We start from the raw sequence: 16,436 nt of genomic DNA on the forward strand, positions 1-16,436 counted from the left end.
CGCTGGTACAGTTAGAAGCCCAGGAGGGGGAGAGAATTCACCAGAGCCAGAGTGGGGAACAGAACAGGCAGACTGATGAAATACACTGCTGAGGGGAGCAGCAGGCGTGGCAGGAGAGGTCTGTCACACCATGTGGGACCCTCGCCAGCGGCTAGGTATCAAACCAGCGCTGCAGAGTCTGCGGGCAGTTTCTCAGCCCAGCGCTCAACCTCTGCGCCACCAGGGGAGGCCCTGATGTTGTCCTTTGACATAACAATTTTGATGTAGCCAATTTCTTTTTCTTTTGTTGCCTGTGTTTTTCATGTTAATATCCAAGAAATCATCACTGAATCCAGTGCTTTTAAGTATTTTTCTTCTCAGAGTTTTATAGATTTAGCTCTTACATTAAGGTCTGATACATTTTGAATTAATTTTTATATGTAGTTTAAGGTGAATGAGGGTCTAGCTTCACTCTTTTGCATGTGGACATCCATTTGTCCCAACACCATCTGTTGAAAAGCCTGTCCAGTCCCCTGGTAAATGGTTTTAGTAACCTTGTCAAAAATCATTTGACCAGAAACGTGAAATTTTATTTCTCAAACTCAATAAATGTTTGTACAGGTGATAAATTACATACCTGGTTGTATCATTCCTCCTCCTAGTACTAGGCCTGCCACAACTTATCTATTCTGCCTGTCTCCTCTTGTCATTCATTTTCCTATTTCCCACAAACCAACATTCTTTATACTTCTGCTTTTACATTTGCAGATTTCTCTTTTGTTTGGAAAATACTATTTAACTTTTAAGACCCAACTGAAATATTACTTCTTCAAAGTCCTTCTCAGTATTTGTCACATTGGAGTATTATTGTAATCAATTTATCCAACTTTCTCCGTCATCTTTAATAGTAAAGACTTGATTCTTTTCCTTCCCCGGAATATCTCTTCTTCTCTAAATTATCCGGCCTCTTACCGTTAGAGCATAAACAGATAACTCTGCTTCTGGTTTTAGGTGCTCAAACCTCATATTAAATTGCTAACTTCCAAAAAGTAAGAGCTAGTGCACCCCTATCTACCGTAAGGTTGCTTTTCACAAACAACTGGGTATCATGTTGTAGAGTGCGCATACATGCGGGGCATCTTGGACAGGTGCAGTGGCATACTGTCTACTTATATTGCTATTGACAGCATCACTACAAATGGAAACTGAACACACACCATTTCTCTTTCCTCAGAGCCAAAGACATCTCTCTAAACATTCATCTAACTTGCCTGTTCTCAGCTGCTCCCATAATCTTACTTAAATGTCTTCTTCAAAAGCAATTTCAAAGCCGCTTAACTGTAAGTAAGGCCTTACCGATTTCCTCCTCAGTATATGTTCTCTGAAAATAGAAAGAACTGTCATTACCATATTGGTGGTTTGGAGGAATGTGGGTGGTTTATGTCTTTGTATAAATTGAGTATCTCCTCTCATTTGCATGAGTGTCACACATTTTACCATTTCCAGATTTGTGTGACAGTGTATGTCTCATCATGGCTCAGATATTTAGCACACAGTGCTGGGACAGCTGAAGTGTGTAGACTGTTAACTCTACTGATTACTCTGAGTTTCCCTTCTTAAAAAAGTAACATAAATGACTTTGAGGCAATTTCCTCATATAATTTCCCATATAATACAAAGTGTTCACAAATTCAGAGAGACATTTGCCAGTAGATTCATCTTTTAGAAGTCATCTGAAATGTTATTTCAATAGATTCAATAGGAATTAGTGTTGTGGGCCTCCCCAGTGGCACAGCAGGTTTAGCGCAGCACTGTGAAGCTGTCCGCAGCCTCTGCAGTGCGGGTTCGATTCCCAGCCAGCCAGGGAGATTCCCACATGGTGCAGCGGACCTCTCCTGACTCGCCCGCTGCTCCCCTCAGCAGTGCTTTTGGTCCATCTGCCTGTTCTGTTCCCCACTCTGTCTCTGGTGAATCCTTTCACCCTCCTGCACCTCTGGTCTATACCCCAGCTCTTGCATAAATAAAATAAATCTTTTAAAAAAATTAGTGTTGTAAGAAAGTTTTTTTGTAAAGATTTCACTGTCAATTTTACCTCATTAATATTTCCCCCCTTAGTCTTGCCAATATTGGGTGTTACTAGCACTTTTAATTCCTGCCAATCTGACAGGCCAAAACTTTGGTCTGTTTGTCTTATGGCATAGAGAGCCTTACATGGCACCCTGAACTTTCAGCCCCAGTTCATGGTACCCTCTCTGTTCCAGTGTTCCTTTGAGCACTAAAGAAGCAGAGTTATGGGGATGGAAAGCAAACTTTTGCTGAGGTAGTCACTTCCCACTTCCACTTTCTAGTTCCACAAAGCAGATACTCTGGGCCAAAGGAATACATTGTTCTTCTGGTCACAACACATAATATGTTTTTCAGGACTTTACCAGTCTCACAAGTTCCTGCCTTGCAGTTTGTATCATAATTGACTTTTTAGCAGACCTTTCCACCAATGTATAAAGCCAGCTGCACTTGAGCCTTGCTTGATTGCACCCTGAATTGCATGAGCACACTGCCTTACTTTGTAAAATCAGTTCTTGGTCACAAGTACTGTGGGGATGATGGTAATAAGACCTTCAGTAAGTCCATGGATGATGTAGCTGGCAAAAACATGACAGACATTGAGGATATGCCCAAATCCTGAATAGGAGCTCATCCCCATACAGATAGTATCGCTTCCTCTGTGATAAATGAAACCTCATATAAACCACCCACCACTTCTGGCCCATCTCTTTATGATATGAGAGTTGGTGGAGAGGCTCAGATTAATTGTTCTGGATGACAAATTGAGCACTTGGCAGAGCTCAGCCTTGGTAAGGCTGAGTCTATGTTGTTGAGCCCAAGAAAATGTTCATCCTTGCATCCTGATCACATGGCTCATGGATCCTTTGAACACGTGATTGGACAGCTCGGGGGAAAAAGACTGGCTACCATCATGGGGCAGGTCATCTTGTTCAGCTTATTCAAAGAATTTCTCCTTAATGGCACCTTACAGGGAATGTTCATATAAGATACAATTGTTCTCCCACACTATGTAACCTTTCCCCAAATGTCCTTGTCACAAGTCCTTCTGGGTTCCTGTCAACAAATAAATATTAAATATAAATATCTGTGTCTCATACTATCTTCCTTGTAGGCCAGGTAGTCAACATTCTGTCCGTTGGAATGATTTTCCTCTTTACCCCGACTGAAGTTATACCATTACATTCATTCATTCATGCCATTCTATTGAGCATTGATTAACTTGATACAGATTTTAATCTGCTGTTGAACTGGTCAAGATGTCACTCTTTCAGGCCATTTTTATAGGTCAGAGACACATATAAACATACCTACCAATAGTCATTGGTACTTACGTCTTAGTAGTGTGGGATACAAGGTACAAAAATTTGAATTTCCTTTTGAATTAACCACTAAACATTCAGGAACTGTATTTTCGTGGGTTTCATCTACCACCATCTGACACACCTGGCTATATCATTCCTGGCTATATCATTCTGTCTGTCTCCTCTTGCCATTCAAACATGACATCTGTAATACATGCCATCTATAATATATAGCATCTTCTGCTATATAAGTCCTACCATAAAGCCTTCATAAATCAGAATAATGTCCTATAAAACAGTAAAGTAATCAAGGTTCCTATGAGCTAATGGTGTCATGAAGCAGACGTTAACAGGGCAGTGAGGCAAAACTGAATTTATGTGGCTGTTTTTATTGTAGATAGAAACCTGTTTCTATGTTCTCTGGTCACTTGGAAAGAAACACCTTATTTTACCAGTTTAGTATTGCTAATGCTGCAAATATCTCTAGAAGCCACCTCCTGAAAAATCCCAGCCTTATTAAACCTACATTAATTCACCATCGTTCTTGCAGACTGAGTTATTTTCTACTTAAGCTAAAGAGGCAAGTTAAATAAGAAAAGTATATGAAAAAACAATTTGAATATTTCAAGTTATTGAAAGCCTCTTTGGTTTCCTAGGGATCAATATTGCTTTTATTTATTTATTTTTTTAATAATATTCTTTTTTTTTTAAAGATTTATTTATTTATTTATACAAGCACTGGGTACAGTCAGAAGCGCAGGAGGGTGAGAGAATTCACCAGAGCCAGAGCGGGGAGCAGAGCAGACAGAAGGACCGAAGTACACTGCTGAGGGGAGCAGCGGGTGGCAGGAGAGGTCTGCGCCATGTGGGACCCTCCTCCGGTGGCCGGGGAGCAACCGGGGATCAAACCGGCACTGCAGAGGCTGCGGGCAGCTTTGCAAGCCAGCGCTCAACCGCTGCACCACCGGGGAGGCCCTCAATATTGCTTTTAATCTAGAGTTTTGATGAGGGTTGGGGGCATCTCCAGAAACTTCCTTTGGTCCTTTATTACTATGATATCACTCAATCCATGAGACATGAAGTTCAAGTGTGGATTTTATCCATTGTAGAATAAATTTGTCCCAGTTATATACTCAGTAGTGGAGACAATTATACATTTTCATAGATCAGGAGCCAAATTTCCATTTATCACTTTCTGCTGGATCACAGTGGCAATCCAGAATCCCAGGAATTAGCATCTCATTGTGAATGTCTAACCATCCTCATAAGTTCTGGATATTTCCCTTTTCTCATTATGCAGGTTCTTGGTCACCTGCAGTAGCTGCAGGTCCCAAGTGGAAGACTTATAGAATGTACCAGTAGGGTGCACATTCAAGGAGATATGGGTCAGAACATGGGTTAAATCTGGGGACTAGAGGATAGACTGTGGTTGACCTTCAAGGTAACTGAAGTCAGACCCTATTCACTAGACCTGGATTTTTTTTCCTATGACAGAGTGGCTTAATTTGCTAACGCTACATAATAAAGCACCACAGACTAGGATGGCTTAAACATAGGAATTAAGTTCTTCACAGTTTTGGAGGCCTGAATTCCAAGATCACAGTGCCAGCAGGGTTGGTTTCTTTGAGAAATCTGTCCTTGGCTTGTAGATTGCCTTCTCTGTGTGTCTTCACAGAGCTTTCCCTCTGTTTTTGTCTATCTCCTGTTCTTATATGGACATCAGTCATTGGATTTGGGCCCACCCTAATAATCTAATTTTAACTTAATTATCCTTTTAAATATCCTATATCCAAAACCGTTTTGAGCTGTTGGGGGCAAGGATTTTGACAGATGAATTTTGGAGAAACACAGTTCAGCCCATAGCATAGTTTAAGTAGGGTCTAGGTATGCACTCCATCTTATTTGAAGTTATGGACATAATCAATTAACCAGTATGCCAAAAATTTCTGTAGGTTAAGCTACTGGCAAAGTTCCTAACAAGGTTGCTTCTGGGTCATGTTCCTCTAGTGGGCCAAGTGGCTTGCCCGGCCATAGGCTTTAGTTGACTGCAAATTTCAATTCGCCCCATTAACAATCACCCATCTGCTTTTGAGCTTTGGCAGTCTTGCAGGCACCATGTCTGTCCTGGTCATTAGCCCTCCCAGCAACTACCTCTGACAGTGTCTGTCACCCCAAATGTGGCTACCCATTCACGAACGGTCCCAATAACAGTGTCCTCTCCCCTCCCGCCATTGTGTGGAGGGTTCCAGAAGAAGCTGGGAACATAAGAAAGACTTGCACCCTTTTATAGATTAGTTTGTATATAGATCCTTCACTTTCTTGGCATCCTGTGCAGAGTATGCTTAATTTGGGTATAGCTTGAGGTACTTTGTGCCTGCATCATTCCAGCATAGGTACCCAGACTCTCCCAATGATCATCCTTTTTATTGAGCAAATATGAAAATAACCTTTGGGGATGGGTGTAGCAAACATTTTAGTCCCAGGTTCAGGTATACTAAGCAGTCTCGCTGTTTTGGAAAATGTTAGGCAAGCCAGTTGCCCAATGCCTGGAGACTTTGGCAGCCCTCCAGCCAGACCTGTGGGAGCTGAGTTTAGGGGGAGTCCCTCTTCTGTAGGGGAAAAGGAGTCATTGGTTCCGGATGGCATTGGCCATGCTACCCTGAGATAGCTCCTATCACACATTAGACATGACTGAACTGACTGACCAGCCCCAAAAAGTCATGCTCTGTCACCTCTGGGCCTTTGCACATGCTGCTTATTCTTCATGAAACTCTCTTCTCCTCCTACTCCCTCGGCTGTCACCTCATCATCCTCTAGGCCTGTGCTCAGATGTTACTTCCCCTAAGATGCTTTCTCTGATTCCATGCATCTTCTCTCTCAGAGCATTGATTCTCCCTGCCCTGTGTATGTACTCGCTGAACAGTAGCAGCCCTTATCTTCCCTGACTCCCAGCATTAAGTGACTTGTCCTATTCACCACCCATTATGGAGCCTGTCCTTCAGAAGGAGCACAAGCATTGGAAGAAATAAAGGAACAAATGATTGTTTCTTCTTGCCATGCATGTGTTTATTTGTCAAGACTGTGGTATGCTTCCATTGCAACATCTCTTGCCCCATCAACAAAAGGCAGAGGTGAAAGTAGTCTGTGAGTTACAAATTATTAAATAGTTCTTTCTTGTTTGGTTTTCAGAAAATCAAAACCACATCCTACCCCAATGTAAGGTTAGGCTGCAATATCATCTGACTCTTCAGTATGCACTGAACCTGCCTTCCTTCCATCCCTACCCTATCCCAGGTGTCCTTTGGCATTACTTCTCCTACCCGTTACTGAGCTTGAGTCTGCTAGGGGTCTGCACTCTGACACATATCCATGGCATATCCATGGGGCAGCCATTTCTAGCCAGCATTTTTAACCCTTGTTCTAAAGATGAAAACCAAACTCAGAGCTCATGCAACTTGCCCCAGGTTGCAGAGCTCATAAGTCTTAGTGGCAGCATGAAAACACAGCTATCTGATGTCTGGGTTGTCTTTTTTACTTCAGAATCCCTCTTCAAGGTATGGTTGTGTGTATGTGTTTGTGTGTTTTCTCTTTTAATAAAATGTTGCTTTCATTATGAAAACGAAGATGTGTTTAAATTAACCACGTGGAAGCTAGGAGCAGCATTCTGTTTGAACTACCGTGTGGGTATCTTTGTTTTAGATTTTATATCCCTTATTCCCTGGTGGAAACAGAAGTAGACTCCAAAACAGAGCTCATCTTCCACCTCCAAGTTACCTCAATGCATTGTCTAAATATTAGAGGTTCACTACATATTTGTGTTTGTGGCGCAGTAATTTTTTTTTTTACTGCCTATTATTCCATTCTGTATAACCTTTTTTTGCAGTTAACATCTAAGAAACCCAGTCCTTTGGAAAATGCCATAAAATAAATTAAATTTTCTCGGGTACTGTGGTTTCTCTCTGCGGTGGCTTTCTTTTTGGCTTTTCTTCTAAGCTGAACACTCCTCTCAAATCCTAGCTTAAATCTCCAGCCAAAAGCGTGTAGCTGTCTGCTTGCTCTTTTGTGGCATCTGAGGTATCTTCTTGAATATTCAGGGTTGAATTACTGGGCTTCCTCTTTCTTCAGCGACACCCACGCAGCTATCTGCCGTGGGGCATATTACCACCATGTCAGGAAATCAGTGGGTGTTCACACAACAAGAGGAGAAAAAGAAAAAGATGAGAATCGCCAAAACAAGCAAGTTCTTCCTATTCTTTCCTCTGTCTGAGAAATGTTCCTCTGCTCTCCCCAACGCCCGAAGTGTGGTACCTGCCAAAGAAAGCTTTCTCTTTGCTCTTCAGACACAGTCTTGAGAATGAGCCCTTCTTTCCAGCTGCCCCACCAGGGCCAATTTGTGTATGTATTGTTTGTTTTCGTTTGTATTTATTTTCCCAGCCCATGGAAATCAGGGCCGTTTCCTATTTAAAGTAAATGTTGGAAGTGGAAAACCTTTTCTCTTTGAACCCAGCCCTTCCTGCATATATAAATCTTGGCATGATCAGAGAGAACAGTGAAAAGTTGCTCTGAAACACCATCCTATTAACATTAACTCCCGTTTCTGACTTATTAACAACAACAATAAAATATATTGTACATCCGACAAGTAATGTCCTGAAAAAACATAGGAGCTGACAAACACTGCTAACTGCTAAACACTGCTAACTTAACCTCTGAGGCACATCACCGTTTCCTTCGAGGGTTAGTCTGGGCCGCTGTTCCTCTGGCAGCGGCAGGGATGGTGCGCGCTGCAGTCACAGACACCACGACGGAGGGAGCTCTCTGACTTTCACAGTCAGACGAGGCACTGGTGTGGTTTTATAAACAGTAAAACGGCACAACACATTTTCAATTATCTGCCATTCTGGCAAATACTCTTAATATTTAGACATTGTTTTTTCTATTCACAGCCCTTTACAAATAGAAATGGATTTCCCTAGATCTGTCCTAAGGCACAGTGGAAACATGTGTTTTCTTTTTACACATGTGTTTAAATAGCTTTGGTTATTATTTACATTTCTTCCCATAATGTACTCAATCAAAACATTTTCTAGGCTTTCATCCACAAATGAAAAACTTAAAAGGACAATAATGAAAGCAAATGTCTATAAGCCCTCTGGTGAATGTGCCACAGTTTGAGCAAAGATTATTTTTCCAGGAATGGCTAATTTGTAAAACTTAAAGTTTTGTACTTCTTACCAAAAGTGTGCTGAAGCAGTAATGACGATACAAGATGCTTTGTTTTCTCAAAAACTGGGACAACTTCACGTTTATTGTAAAGGAGGGAAGAAAACAAAGTCCCTAAGCTTTTAAAGGCAGTGTTTCTATTTGTAATATTCACCTGTTGCAAATAGTGAGACCCCTGTAAAGCAATATTTCCTTTGGTACATCCCAGATGAAGTCTTAAAATGTGTCAACCTCGACTTGAGTTGGACAAATACTAATGAAGAAAGCTCTCCCACAATCCCACTCATGAAGTAGTGACTTTTTCTCATAGGGGGTGCATATAATTTTTTAATGTGTGATATGATAAGGTATAATAGAAATTATTTACCTTGGCATGTACTGTTCCTTCCTGGGGAGTATTATGTACGTTACTCTATAGCAACAGCCTTCCAATGTCTGGGAAGTGCTTACGGCAGTTACTAACTTGTCTGTTTCCTTTAAATTCTTCTCATTTGGCCAGGCCATCCAATTATAATGCCAAGATTTAAAAATTCATGGTCATTGAGTTTCACATCACTAATATTAATAACCATCAGGAAACCTGACAGAGAAAATAGTAGTTACCTAACAGATTAAGTATTTGCAAGAATTGCTTGATTTTGAAGGGTGCAGAGGACAAGTGAAGAGGCCCTACTGTAGGGATTAACACACTGAGGTCTAATGCTTGGGGACTGAGACTTGCTAACTAAGTATCTTGGGAATTTTGGAGACTACCACCCCAATGATGCTTAAAAACGAGAGAATTTTCATTTTCAAATTCCCTAACATGACCCCCTAATTATTCTAATTATTTAGAATAAAATCGAAGAATCTAAAAGTATGTTTTTTAGTAGTTCCTTTCCTGTTTTCAGCTTACTACTTTTATATTCATTGTAATGATTTCTATAAACCCGGAAGGGAGTACATGTTCCCTTTGGTACAGTAGACACTTACATTGTCGCTACATGAATTTGCCACAGATTTGAGTGAGGTGGGTATTCATGTAGCATTGCAAACCCCTGGGCTACTCCCAGGGAGTTGAGTAGAGGCATATTTAATAACTGCTCAGGTCATTTAATTGTGGAGCTTGTTAATGTTTGTTGTTTTACTCCATTGCTGTTATTTCTTAGAACCTAAACTTCATTCCAATTCAAATTTATCTGATCATGAACCACGTAACCTAATGAGAAGCTTGACTTAACCTAATTTGTGAAAGTCTTGATAAAATTATTCATTTCTCCATTAAGTAAAAATAAAACTAGTTCCCATAATCTCAAACATAAAAATATGAGTGCTAGAACAGATGCTAATTTTAACTTTGAGTCTAATATCAAATTGCTATTCTCAACTTTTAGGTTGGTACGTATGTGTACATAAATGTGTATGTTTGTGTTTCTATATGTATTTAGTGAATATACATTCACACACACACATCTTTATATATGGATATATGTTGCTGCTAAAGAAAATAAAAGTTATAAGGCTTGAAAAGAGGCACCAAAAATATGATTTCCTTACAAATATTTGCAGGAATTTTACTTAATTGCAACCAGAAGTCTGACCTGGAAGTGTAGTGTTTTGACCCCCTAGCTGTCTGGTTTCCTATTTGTGGTGTTTTGCTCTCCTCCAACTGTGAGAAAAATCTATTTTACATGGTTTTAACCCTGTAGATTCTTTGAAACATTGGAGTGGAAAGTATTCCCTGAGGAGAAAAGAAATTTTCATTATTTATAAGAATGACTTGTAAAGGTTTCTCTCACATAGAAAGTATTTTTGAAACACTTAAAAAAAATCTTTCATTGTAAGACAGATTTAAAAATAAAATAGCTTCTGGGTTTCCCTTTAAGGTAAACTAAGTTTTGGAAGACTTTAAGGGTTTTTGCATTTTATAAGTTTAGCCTTATTTTAATAAAATACTAACTTGTTAATAACAGAAATACACAGGGTTTAGTAATAGTTTTCTTAATAGGAGGCTTTTCATATTCTCCCCGGACCACCACCATTTGTGTCTTATTAACTTTTTTTTCTGAAATAAAAATAAGGCTGAATATTTTGAGGACTAGTAGCTAAAAGACATCAGTGAGATGTAATTAGGATTACTGTGGGGCTGAGGTCTGCTGTTGAAAAATGTCAGAATTCATACAACATAGATGCCTTTACTGAATCTAATGTGATGAGGCAGCTTCATCAGCCTCATTGTTTTTGTGCAGCCTCTTGTAGTGTGCCTGCATGATCAACTGATCACTTACACTTTTAATGATTTCAAACATTTTCAGTTAGAGGAAACCATCATTCTTTCTAAATGTTTGATTTAGGGATTTAAGAATGAGGAACACTGACAGTTCCAATCCATTTAGCTGAAGAATGTTTCATCTTTTTTCTTTTTTGTTTAATAATAGCTTTATTGAAATATAGTTCAGATACCATAAAATTCATCTCTGAAAAGTATACAGTTGAGTGGTTTTTATATTTTGACAAAGTTGTGTGACTATCCCCAGAATCAATTTAGGAATATACTTCACTCTATAAAGAAACCCTTTATCCTTAGCTGTTACTTCCTATTTTCTGCCAACACCCTTACCACCCTCAGCCCTAGGCAACCACCAATTCAATGTTCTGTCTTTATGAATTTGCCTGTTCTGAACATTTCATATAAAAGGAATCTTACAATGTGTGGTTCTTTGTAACTGACTTCTTTTACTTAGCATAATGTTTGCAAAGTTCACCTTAGCTGTAGCATTTATCAGTAGTATTTCATTTCTTTGTATTACCAAATATTCTATCATATGGAGATAAACATTTTGTTTTCCAGTTAATTCATTGAATTGATGGACATTTGTGTTGTTTCTACTAATTGACTATTATGAATAACAGTACTGTGGGCATTTGTATAGGTTTTTGAGTGGATGTATCTTTTAATTTCTCATGAGTGTATACTTAAAATTGGAATTTATGGGTAATTGTATACCTTTATATTTAATATACTGAAGAATTTCCAGGCTGCAAAGCAACTGCACCATTTTATATTCCTACCAAAAGTGTATGAGGTCTCAATTTCTTCCCACATCATCGCCAGCACTTGCTATTTGGTTTTGATTGTAGCCTTTCCAGTGGTATCTCATTGTGCGCTTGATTTTCATTTTCCTCATGTTAATGTTGTTTACCAGATTGTTTATCATAATATCTTCTTTGAAGAAATGTCTATTCAAATTTTTTGCTTGTGTTGTGTGTTGTCTTTATTATTGAATTATAGTTCTTTGCATATCTTGGAAACAAGTCCCATATCAGATATATGATTTTAAAACCTTTTTCTCTTCTTGTATGAATTGTCTTTTCACATTCCTGATGGTATCCTTTGAAACACAAAAGATTTTAATTTCAATAATTAATTTAATTTTCAATAATTTATTTTTTTCTTCGCTTGCTCATGCTTTTGATGTTATAGCTAAGAAACCATTGCCTAACACAGGTAATAAAGATTTATACCTGTTGTGGTTTTTCACCCTGAGACTACTATAGTTTTAGATCTTTCATTGGAACTTTGGTCAATTTTGAGTTGATTTTTATATCAGTAGAGGTGCAGCTTAATTCCTTTGCATGTAGGTATCCAGTGGTCCCAGTACCAGTTGTTGAAACCACTCTTCTATTCTCATGTAATTATCTTGGCACTCAAGTCAAAAATCAGTTGACAGAAAATGTGAGGGTTTGTTTTAGATTCTTTTTTTTTTTTATAAATTTTATTGTTATATTTCCCATACAATTGCAGCCCCCCCATTCTGACCCCAATCCCTCCCCTCCCGCCCCCGCCCCCCTAAAAGTGTCTCTGGTTCATAGTTTTTTGTTGATTTTGATTTTCACTTTCTTATAGTTATTCATTTTCCTGGTCCCTTATTTAAGTTTTCTAGATTCCTGCTATGAGTGAGACCATCCGGTATTTTTCTTTTAGATTCTTAATTCTACTTCTGTATTTCTGTCCTTATGCTAGTACCACACTGTCTTAATTACTATAACTTAGTGATAAATTATAAATCATCCCTTCTTTTCACAGAATTATTTTATTTCTTCCCAGTAGGGTTAACTGGCATTCACTAGTCATGATCAAGAGTCTGTTTTAGCCTAATCTGTGCAAACATTTTAATTGTTGCCAATACCTGATTTTTAATGAATTGACTAAATTCTTTTGATTCTGCCAAAGATTTTCCTACAATGTTAGGTCAAATTAAACCCTTACATAAAATTTATTGGCTCTATTCTATTTCACCAAATCAATGAAGAGAAAATAATCCTTACTATAATTTAGGTCTTCATATTAGTAGAAAAACTGCAGTGAACTCAGTTGTTGTAAGGCGTGGCTGGTTTCAATAACTCTCATTAAAATCCCTTATCTTAGGTTAAATTATGATCTCCTTTGCTTATTCCCCATCTCTCCCTTTCTTTCTATGCATTCTGAACAGTAAGCCTCAGTCTACCCTAATGGGGCTCCCAGGAGCCAGGTCTGTGGTTTACACAGACATGCATGTGGTCTCCTTCCCTTCTCAGTTCTAGCAGAATCCTCCAGATGTTTTCAGACTCTGCTTGGATGTTTCCTTCCCTTGGGGATCTTTCTCCCAATTTAGTTTGTTGCTCTCTCTTGTTTAATTAGACAGGCGTACCCTTTCTTGGCATTCATAGTTCCCTGTGCATGCCTTTGTTGTAGCACTTACAGTGCAACCATCATCCTTTAACTCAACTGTTTCTCCTTCTGATTTCAGATGAGTCCCTAAGGAACAGAGCAGAGCAGTTTTCTTGGCACATCCAGAGCATCAAATTCACATAGCTCTTGTATATAGTAGGTGCACAAGTAACATAAGTAGGTAACTCTGGTTTGTTTATTACTGCTAGGGGAACACCTAGCTTTTGACAGAATGAAAAAAGTAATATAAACACTTCCTGTTCATACTGCTCCTATTACTCCTCTACTTGGATCATTTTTAGAGTGAGCAAAATACCTATTTAGTTGTAGATTACTCTCTTATATGGAAAAACTTCAGTTTGCTGCCAACCTGCTCCCTCCATAACAGCTCATCATCAGTGTGATTTTTTTATACTAACATATAATTCCCAAAGAAATACAGCTCCGATCTACTCACCAGCATTGGCCTTACTGCCATTTCTAAGGATTCTCTGATTTTTCCTGAGCCCAAAATTTTTTTTCTAGAAAAGCTGTGTTTTTAGAAGAGAACTGAGAAGAGGTGAGACATTCTGTGTTACACAAGAAGGGATATTAATGGTGGAAATCAGCAGGGTCGAATGGTGACCAGAGATAGGAACTGGTGATTAGGCAGAAACAGATCCATGGAGCATAAACTCGAGTGGATCACAGGGCAAGACTGAAGAAGGGGTGGTGATAATGAGAAGTATGGCTATGGCTGATTTGAGAAAAGCCCTGATATTTAACTTCTTGTAGAAACTCCACTGGAAAGAGATGAAGACAAACCAAGTAAACCGAGTGAGAAGGACAAGGTAGGGAGGGTAGGAGTTGCATGAAACAGAAGGAAATAAAGTGCATTTATACTCTTGCTTGGGTGGGCATTGCTTTGAAACTCATCTCCTCCTCCAGGACCACTTGAGGGTCTCAGAGACCCAGAGCACTGCAACATGTCCTGTCTTTTCAAATACCAAGTGGAAAGACCTTCTACCCTAATAAATTCAAGGAAGAGTGAACGCTGCTGTGAAAAGAAACACTAGCTTACATCAAATGACTGAGAGCTGAATGGTACCTTGAAAGTATTCGCGTGTGAAGGCAGTACTAGAGAAATAACAGTGAGGAAAGGTGGCTCAGTGGGATGGCTGTCCAGGCAGCTGGGAGACTTAGAGGAACAAAACTTTATGAGAGGCTTTGTGGCGCCTCGGGGGATAGTGAATTCTCAGTGTTCAACAAAAGGAAAAAGTACACAAGTTGAGGGAGTGTGTGGGCTTTCATGGAATGGTAAGAAGTGTCTATTCCTGGATGTGGGTGGGGACCGGGGGTACAGCAGGGAACCGTTTCAGTCCTTGCTGTGTATGCCTAATCTGACATAGAGCGCCAACCAGTTGGTTTCCTGCTCTTATTCCAAACTCCCTCTCTGTTCTGGTATTTCCTTGATATTTCCATTTCTTTTGAACTCAACTACGTATTTAAACATGCTTTCCTTTCACCAAATTCTGTTTTCAGCAGGAAGTTCTCTTTTATCTTGTCCTGCCAGATCTCTGCTTTTAGAGATGGGCTCTTTTTATTGCCAGCTCCCCTTTTATTTATTTATTTTTAATTTTAAATGTAGTACTTTTTTCTTAGATTGTTAATTTTGGGGCTATATATGATTTCTCCCCTCAGGTGTGGTCAGTGTAGTTCTTCCACCACCAAAGCACCCATATTCCCTTATTCCTATATTGCCATCACCATATTCCCTTGTGGTCTTCCCCCTACCCTTTCACCCCTGGATGCCTCATATCTGTGGTCAGTTTTCAAGGTTTTCTTTGACCTTGTGTTGGTTTTCAGTATTCCACATCTCGGCTCTCTTTTTAAAGGACCACATATACTTTTTACTCTATATGTAACAGTCTGCAAAATGTTTGTATCTCTACCTATACCTGTCTTTAGTCGGTTGTATTTTCAGCGTGGGCCACTAGTGATGAAAGAATCTCAAGGTGAAGTTACATTCCTATTATAAGTATAGTTGCATACTTACTTGACCCTTAAGACAGAGGAGAACTTTATAGTCACCTCTTAGAACATTTTTATTTGAAGTTCCTTTGAAGTGTTATCTTCTTAGAAAAAGATTTCTGTAATATTATGGTTATAGTTCACAACATAATGAAATACTTTTGCATTCCTTATAAAACATTATTTTCAAAGTTATCAAATCACCTAGAACAACCCATAGTTGTGATTTATGTTCTGAGATTTTGAAAGAAGGATGTTATTAACGGAAAATTTTTAAAATGTCTCATCTTTAAAGTTCTTGAATATTTCCATCAAATGATATTTCTTTTGAAAAATTAATGTTCTTCAAACGAATCTTCACTTTCATTTGAAAAACTTCGAAAGTTCAAATGTACACAAAAATAGAATCAGTGAACTCCTGCTTACTCATCACCTAATGTCATTTTTTTTTTTTTGGATGTATGGCTAATGTCATTTCATTTATATCCCCACTTGCTTTTTCCCTGCCTTCTCCCCACATTATTTTAAAGTAAATATTGGGCATATATTATTTTACATAATAAATGTTTCACTATGTACAGCTCTAAAAGATAAGAAGGTTTTTTTTAATGAACTAAGTGCCATTAAGGGGGAAACAATTCTCAATGCTATCAGATATCTAGTGTGCCCTTGGATTGCTTTGCATATCTTTTCAATTTTTTGATACTTAAGATTGTTTAAATTAGGGTCCACAAATTCATTGCATTTGGTTGGTTCTCTTTACTTTAGATGAATATCTCTTTAAGCCTAAAGGAATCCCCCCCCCCCCCATTTTTTTTCTTGCTGTTTATTTATTAAAGAAACTGGGTCAAGTGTCCTCTGGAATTTCCCACATTCTGGGTTTGGCTGATTACATCTACTTGGTGGTGTTAACATAGACTTCCAGCCCCTGTATTTTCTGTAAACTGGTAGTTAGATCCACAGACTTGATGAGGTTCAGGTCCCTTGTCATTATTCCCAGAATATTTTGTGTGCAGATGGGGTATATTTCCTGTTGCAGCTCACTGGACAGCATATGATGTTTGGTTATATCTCTCTTAATTTTGTGTTAACGATGTGTACATGATGAAAATGGAGTTTCTGTTTCATGACTGTTTTATTTATCTTTTTAGTAGTGTTCATTTGCA

General features: G+C 38.8%; 1 protein-coding gene across 1 annotated transcript in view; it reads left to right on the forward strand.

Moving 5' to 3' along the window:
* Nucleotides 1–16,436, forward strand: part of SLX4IP (SLX4 interacting protein) — a gene marked incomplete at both ends in the record, with an annotated part of 157,692 nt that overhangs the window by 103,132 nt on the left and 38,124 nt on the right.

The sequence above is a fragment of the Talpa europaea genome (genome assembly GCF_964194135.1).
Source record: "Talpa europaea genome assembly, chromosome: 11".
Taxonomy (NCBI): domain Eukaryota; kingdom Metazoa; phylum Chordata; class Mammalia; order Eulipotyphla; family Talpidae; genus Talpa; species Talpa europaea.